The sequence below is a fragment of the Tetranychus urticae genome, unplaced genomic scaffold (genome assembly GCF_039701765.1).
Source record: "Tetranychus urticae isolate SD_2017Ah unplaced genomic scaffold, NJAU_TeUrti_SD_1.0 Scaffold_4, whole genome shotgun sequence".
NCBI lineage: Eukaryota > Metazoa > Arthropoda > Arachnida > Trombidiformes > Tetranychidae > Tetranychus > Tetranychus urticae.
In genome coordinates this window covers 717,501-725,000 of record NW_028315836.1, presented here as the reverse complement: position 1 = coordinate 725,000, position 7,500 = coordinate 717,501, and positions in this window count along the sequence as shown.

Genomic DNA, 7,500 nt, shown 5'->3' with positions numbered 1-7,500 from the left:
AATTCTTGGTAGCTCGCTTTAGCCTTGGCTTCTGCATTAGCCTCGGTTGATGGTGGAGTTAGTGTATTACCCGGTGCGTTCTGCTCCTTTGATTCTTTCGTGGTGCTTTTTGATGTTGAGGCTATGGTTGAGATTGGTATTGGGCTTGCAGCTATTTTGTTGGGTACAATGGCTAGGTTTAGTTTTTGTTTCTTTCTTTTGTTTGATTTGGAAGGTACATGCGGCTTTCCTTCACTTGCTTGTATTTCTCTAATAATACTTCGAAGATTTATGATGTTCATTTGTAGACAGTCTTTTAGTTCACTTAGCTTCGGTTGCTCATTGAAGGGCCATTTGAAACACTCGGGTGCGCTGGGGGTGAAGTTCCCATCTTTCCACACTCGATATTGGATCAGAAGGTCTGCTCTACTTGCTGCAAGGTAGTTCATGAAATGAACTATCCGATCGTCACAATTTTTGATCATGTATTCCCATTCACCTTTTTCATATTCATTGAGCCAGACACAGTCTTTTGTTAGAGCTATTTTTGCTTGCTCTTTTGGGCTTTTTGTAGAGTTGCTCATGTTGTTCGGAACAGTTTAGTATGCTGAAGGGTTATAGATGTTTAAAGATGTGATGTTGTAAAGGGAGCACCGTTTTTGTAATTCGATGCCCAATGAGGTTTCGACTTGTCGTTTTGAGGATGATGGCTGAGTTGGTGCAATGGAGTAGGTGCAGTTTAACTAGCTTACAATTAGACTTGGGTCATGGGAAACAAGAATTTTCAGGATGGATAATAAATAAATAATGGTAATGATAGTAGTCAGATATTTGGAAGCAAGGAAGATTTGATAATATTAGTTAAAAGGTAGGGGGAGCGAGAGTGATAAGGCATGAGGTGTTTTGTAGAGTTTGTCATTATATGCTTGTTTAACATGGGGTGACATTTACAAAGGATATAGATGGCGCTGTATCTACTTTTATTAGATTGATAGGTTCTATTATAAGAGGGTACTATGGTAGTGGGTAGTGGGATACTGGAGTATTGGGGTAGTTGTTCAAGTGTGTGGTTTGGTTATTAGTACGTCCATATATCATTCCGAGCCTGATTCTGATCCTGATCCTGATTCTGATGATCCTTCGTTTGATGGTGGTGATGGTGATGGTGATGTTTGTCTTTTACGTTTCTTGGATGATTTATTATGTGATTTTTTGTGTGGACTTTTTGATCTTTTCTTTCCCTTCGATTCGTGCGTTTTGGTCTGGCGTTTCAATGCTTCTTTCCTTGTCCATTCTTCTAATTGTTTTTCCCACTTGTATTTGATATCTACATATTCGGTTGATTTCATAAACGTTGTCATCGATTTGGGGTCGAGATCTTTGTGGTGTACTCGATTGTGTTCTTTCAGGTTTTTAGAGTTACCGGTTTCAATATAGTTGCATTCAGGAGTGGTCATACATTTCCTTACAGTGATTTCTTTCTTCTTTTTTAGTCTTGGCTTTAGGTCCTTGTCCAGTATTCTTGGATCCCAATATGCGTATTTACTTGATGCAACTTTCACTGTTAGCTCTAGTTCTTTTCCCTCTATCTCTAGGACTTCATCTCCATGGTCGTCGCTCACATTGCCTTCATCTTCTCCTTTTTCTTCAGAGTCACTGCTTTCTTTTTCTTCTTTAAGTTTCATTTTTTCTTTTGGCGCATTTGTTTTTCTTTGTTTTCCCTTTACTGTTGGGGGTTGTTCATCTCTTTCCTCCTTTTCTTTTCCCTTTGTATTATCAGGTTTTTCTTCAGTTTTCTTTCCATCTTCTGTGCTTGTAAAAAGTTTCCTTGCGGGTTTGGTTTGTTTGCCTGGTTGTTGGTTTGACTCGGAGGTTGTTTCGACTTGTGGGTCTTTGCTTGTATTCATGCTTACTGATGGTAGTGGGGTAGTAGGTAGTGAGCTAGTAGGTCGTGGGGTGGTGGGTGGTCTTGGCTCAGGTATTGTCTCATTGTCTTGCTTATCTGGTTTGTTTGCTTCTCGGTCCAGATCGGAGCTTTTGACTTTAAGGGAAATTTCATACGTTTCATCTGGAAGGGATAGAGTTGGTGATCCCATGTTTTCCTTCTCCACGTCTTTTTGATTTGGTTGTCTTTGGCATTGTTGTCCTGGTTTTGCTTCAGAGGTTTTAAGAAGCGATTCTTTGTATCTTTTCATCACAGTGTTAATTTCTACCATCATTTTTTCAGTATAAGCCGCTACCACAGTTGGGTTGAGTGGGTTCTCTTTCATGAAGCCTCTCTGATCGAATTTCACACTGAACACCTCGTCGAAGAAGTCGTGCATCCACCAAGGTAGTCGCTGTTTAATGAGGAAGCACTTTGTTGCATCGTCAGCTGCATCAAATTGAATTTTCTTTTGTCTGTCTATGTCGTTGATCAGATCTTCTTCCAGCCATACACTCAACGTCTCGCCTGGCTCTACTCCTGGTAGAGGAGTGTCCATGCTCACACTGAATGCTGAATCTTGTGTTGACGGTAGACTCTGCTGATTCGTTGATTGTGTGTGTTGATCGGGTTCTTGTGATGCTTGGGCTAGTCTTTGGGACCTTCTTGCTGGACCACAGTGATATGGGTGTTCCTCGTGTTCGCGTTGTTGCGGTTTGGTTTTTTCTTTTTCATCGGTTGACATTTCTATTTTCTTGGTTATACTGGCTAGGTAGTTGGGGTTTGGGTTATTTCGTAGAAAAGCTGTTGTTTGTAGGAGAGTTAGTGTTGATTTCACTTTATATTTAAGAGTTTTAAGGAATGACTTTGATGTATTGTTGAGTGTGTGAGTGGTATCACGCTGTTTGCTTCTTCTTTCTTCTGAGTCTGCGCTTAGTTTTTGATCATGTGTTGAGGGTATTGCGGGAGTAGGATAGTGGACTAGTGGGTAACTAGGGTAGTGACTAGCTAGCTGTGTTTTTAATTTACAGCAGGTTAGGGGGAGCTGTTTGATTAGAGGGATATGTTGCTGTTGCTTCAGGTTTGCTCTAGTTAGTTTTCTAATTATTATTATTATTATTATTATTGTTGTTGTTATTTTGTTTTTCCTCTTTTTCTTTGGCTATTAGGTCTTCGGCTATTTTTTGTGCGAACTGGTTAAAATTTTCTTCTGCTTCATCCGTGGCTAGTTCTATTAGATCTGTCGTATTGTTTATGTATTGCCTTATATGCTGTCTTTCTGTCTCGTATTTTGGGCACCTAAATATAAGATGTCTCGGACTTTGGTTTTCCGTTTTGCAGTGGCACATATCTTGTTGGGTTTTACCAATTAACTTCAGGTAGGTCTTGAATGGGCCTTTCCCTGTCAGCATCCATGTGGTATATCGATTCGGTATTTTCTTGAAGCTTTCCTGTACAGGATTAATCATTTCTTTGAGGTTTCTTGATGATTTCTCTTCAATAAATTCTTTTGTTTTTTGTTTTGCCCAGGTTTTGGTAGCTTCTTTTATCTTATCTAAGGAGATCGTATAATAGACTGGTGCTCTTTTGTATGTGGTGGCTTGTTTTGCCAGATTATCGGCAAGGATGTTTCCAGTTGACTTATCATGGCTTTTAACCCACTCGAGGTGTAGTTGAATTTTCGCTTTTTGCAGTTCTGCAATAATGGAGAGGATCTCGTGTAGTAAAGGATTTGATGTTTTAACTTTCATCAGTGATTGGAGGACCGCCTTGCAGTCCGTCCTTATGAGGTATTTGGTCTTCTCATATTGTTTTCTGTTACTTATATTCTGTATATATAATAAGGCTTCCCTTATGGCGATGGCCTCAGCCTGGTACGCCGTGCACAGATGGTGCAGTTTGATTTTTTTCCTTTTAATTTCTTTTTCCTTTTCCATTGCAATAAAAGATGCACCGGTACCACTATCATTTGCGGCTCCATCTGTGTATATAGTAATGCGATTCTCTTGGTGTGCTTTTGCATTATCACTTTCGGTTAGCTTGATTACTGGTTGGGTTGATGGGGCAGCCCACGGGTGGAAGTTTGAGAAGGGGTATATTCTTTTTTCTGTTTCGAAGCCCTCCACTTTGAATTCTATCTCTGTTTCTTGGTTGTTGTTTAGCATATTTTTGTATGCTGCAGCCTTAATTTTGTAATCAATAGAAATCTCGTTTGTTATAAGAAGTAGATCAGGTAGTGCAGATTGATTGTATGCACCGGTCATTTTGATTAGGATTTTCCTCTGGTTCTCTCTTAGTTTTTCGACCATTTTGTTGAATTGTAGTGCTGTATGCCAGATTTCACTTCCGTACATCAATGTTGGTAAATAAACCATGTTGTAGCATATTTTTCTGAATTTGCTGTCTATGCCCATGCCATTCATGCATAGTGAATTCATTATCTTGTGTAGTATTGTGGCTTTCGTTATAGCCTTTTTGATGTGCTCTTTCCAGTTGAGTTTACTGTCCAGTGTTAATCCAAGCACCTTGATACTTTTAAGGGGTTCCAGCGGGGTATTTTGCCCTTGAAGGTAGATTGGTCTTTTGATTATGCCTTTAAGGAGAATGAATTCTGTTTTCTCAATGGCAAAACTTAGCTGATTTTCTTCAGCCCATTCTTGTGCTATTGAGTGAATTTTTTCTATTTTGTTTCCCAGATCTATTTCATTTTTAGCTCCGAAGAGGAAGACGATGTCATCCGCGTAGGCTTGCGTGTGTGTGATTTTACATGCCTTCGTGATAAGAGGGTTGATGATAATATTCCACAATGTAGGGGAGAGTGGGCTTCCTTGGACGCAGCCTTTCACTGGGGTTAGGGTATGAGATTTGTTATCAAAAATGATTTCATATTTCCTATCTTTGAAATAGCTTTGCATTATTCTGATGTATTGTTCAGGGCATTTTGCTTCTCTCATTTGTTGAATTGTCTCTTTCCAGGGCAGGTTATCAAAAGCTCCAGCAATATCTAGTGCTAGTATCGCGCAGATATTGTTGCTTGATTTAAGGTTTTGGATGCGTTCTGTCAGCTGTTGGAGTGCAGTAATGGTTGATTTGGTTGGTGTGAACCCATGTTGGTTTTGGTGTATTATTTTATTTGTTATGTAGTGATGTGTTATTCTCGTGTTGAGGATTTTTTCCAGTCCTTTAGCTAAGATGGGAAGCAGGCCAATTGGTCGATAGTTTTTTGCGTTTGATGGCGGTCCTTTTTTTTCTTTATGTATTGGGATTATCTGTGATATTTTCCATATTCTCGGAAATATTGCAAGTTCAATGCATTTTTGGTACAATTTCAGCAGTATGTTTGGCGCTAGTTTCCTAAATGCCTCGCATATTGATGAGTTCAACATATCTTTTCCTGGTGCTTTTTTGTGGTTTACCTCTTCAAATATGTTTTCGAATTCGGAGATGCCTATCTTCGGTACCGGGCTGTGTTGTTTTGTTTGGGCAATCATTGTTTCTGGTTGTTGTGGATCGGTTGTAGGTGGTAGGCTACTAGGGTGGTTGGTATGTAGGGTACTGGGGTAGTGGTTCGTAGATGCGTTCTGATGATCTTTGTATTCAATTGCTGATGGGAAAAGTGCTTTTGCGATGGCTTTTGGTGCGTTATTTACAGGGATTATCTGTCCATCCTCACTTATTAGGTTTGTTTGTGCTTTCTTTTTCGTTTTTGACTGAACGATGTGTATCGTTGACCAGATGTTATCCTCTGTCGTCCCTTGCATGAACTGAAGCCATTTTTCTATTTTACTTTTGTGCACTTCTTTGATCAGCTGTTTCGTTTTTTCGGTTTTCCTTTCTTGGAGCTGCAGGCATTTATACTGCCCGCAGTTCCTCATTTTCCTCTTTATCCCTATTATGTCTTTGGAGATGGTTTCGATCTCTTGGTTCCACCACCAGGGGGGCATTTTCTTTCTGGTCTTTTGGTCTGGTTTTTTAACTGAGTTCGTGGCTGCCTGGACTATGATGTTTGTTAGGGTTTCTGTTATTTCATTAATTTGGAATTCATTTGCAGCTTTATCTATTCTTTCTTCGTCGATGGCGCTATCAGCTAGTAATTTGGAGGTTGTAGAGTTGAAGTTTTCCCAATCAATGTTTTCATAGTCAATCTTCTTTCTTAGCGGCTTATCACGATTCCTTTCAATTTGCAGTACCAGTATGAATGTGATTAGTGTGTGGTCTGAGAGCGATATGACGTCTGGAGAGTTCGAGTAAGCTGTTATTTGATCGAAGAGGTTTTCTGTTACCAGGGTTGCATCTATTACAGATTTGCTGGTTTTACCGTCCCTTGTTGTTATACAGGTTGGTGAGTTTCTATAAATTACCGATATCAAGTCTTTGTCTTGCAGTAAGTTGGTGATAGTTTTCCCTTTATCGTTGTATTCAGGACTTCCCCATAGGGGGCTTTGTGCGTTGAGATCGCCTGCAAGTATCCATTTGCTAAATTTGAAGTTTATTATGGTTTGTAGAGCGGAGTTTGGGTCAGTTAATTGTGCCTTGGGTTCCAGGTATAATGATGTGATGTAGAGCTTTTCCTTGTTTTCCAGGTCGAACGTAATTGTGGAGTAGTCATGAGATGTTTTGTCGATCTGTAGTTTGGGTTGTGTTTTCAGTATCGGGCTAATAAGGATCATTGATCTTATCATCTTCGTTGTATCCGGGGTGTGGAATGCTTTAAAAGTTGAGAAAATACCAGTTGGTTTGTTTTTTGTTATTGGGGGCTCGGTTACAATTGCTATATGAATATCTGCTTCTATCATTTTGTTCATTAGTTCTACTAGGGCCGTTGGGCTTTTATTCAGGTTTGCTTGTGCGATTTTCAATTTATCTGGGTTAACTATTATTTCTTTTAAAGACCGAAGTCGGTCCTTCTATAATAGTTTTCTTCTTGCTCTTGTCTAATTCTGCATTGGGGGGAGTTAGCCGCGTGGTCCGTTTTTAGTTTGGTTTTGAACTTCGTGTTACGGTAAGTACAGTTGTAACAGCGATGTTGTTCTTCTTCTTTTTTGACTGGGCAATCTTTTCCTTGGTGTTCGGTTGAGGCACAGTAATAACATACTTTCACTATTGGGTCGGTACACCTTTTAGGAGTGTGACCGTATCTGCAGCATTTCATGCACTGGGTAATGTTTTTGTAGGTTTCCACTCTATAACTGCTCCAGTTATATAAGATTCTGCCTTCGTTTTGTATTACTCGGTACATAGTTGGATCTAATTCTACAATAACATGTTCTTTATATATTTCATCTCTAATTCGTAATCTAAATCTCACGTCTATGGTTCCAGCGTATGGGTTGGTCGACTTGGGTTGGGAGTCTTCGGTTTCCATTGATTGCGATTGGGTGTTGGCTTGTAGGGTTGTGGGTACTGGGGTGGTGTGGTAGTGGCTTTGTTGGATAGTGGGGAAGTTCTTTTCTACTAGCTGTGCAAGGTTTACTGAGTTTGAGTTCAGACTTTCAAAATTAGTAGCTATGCATTCAGCAATTTCTGCATCTGTTATTCCTTTTGGCATTTTCTTGAGTATGATTCTTGGCTTTCTTTTAGGGGCGAATTTCGCTTGT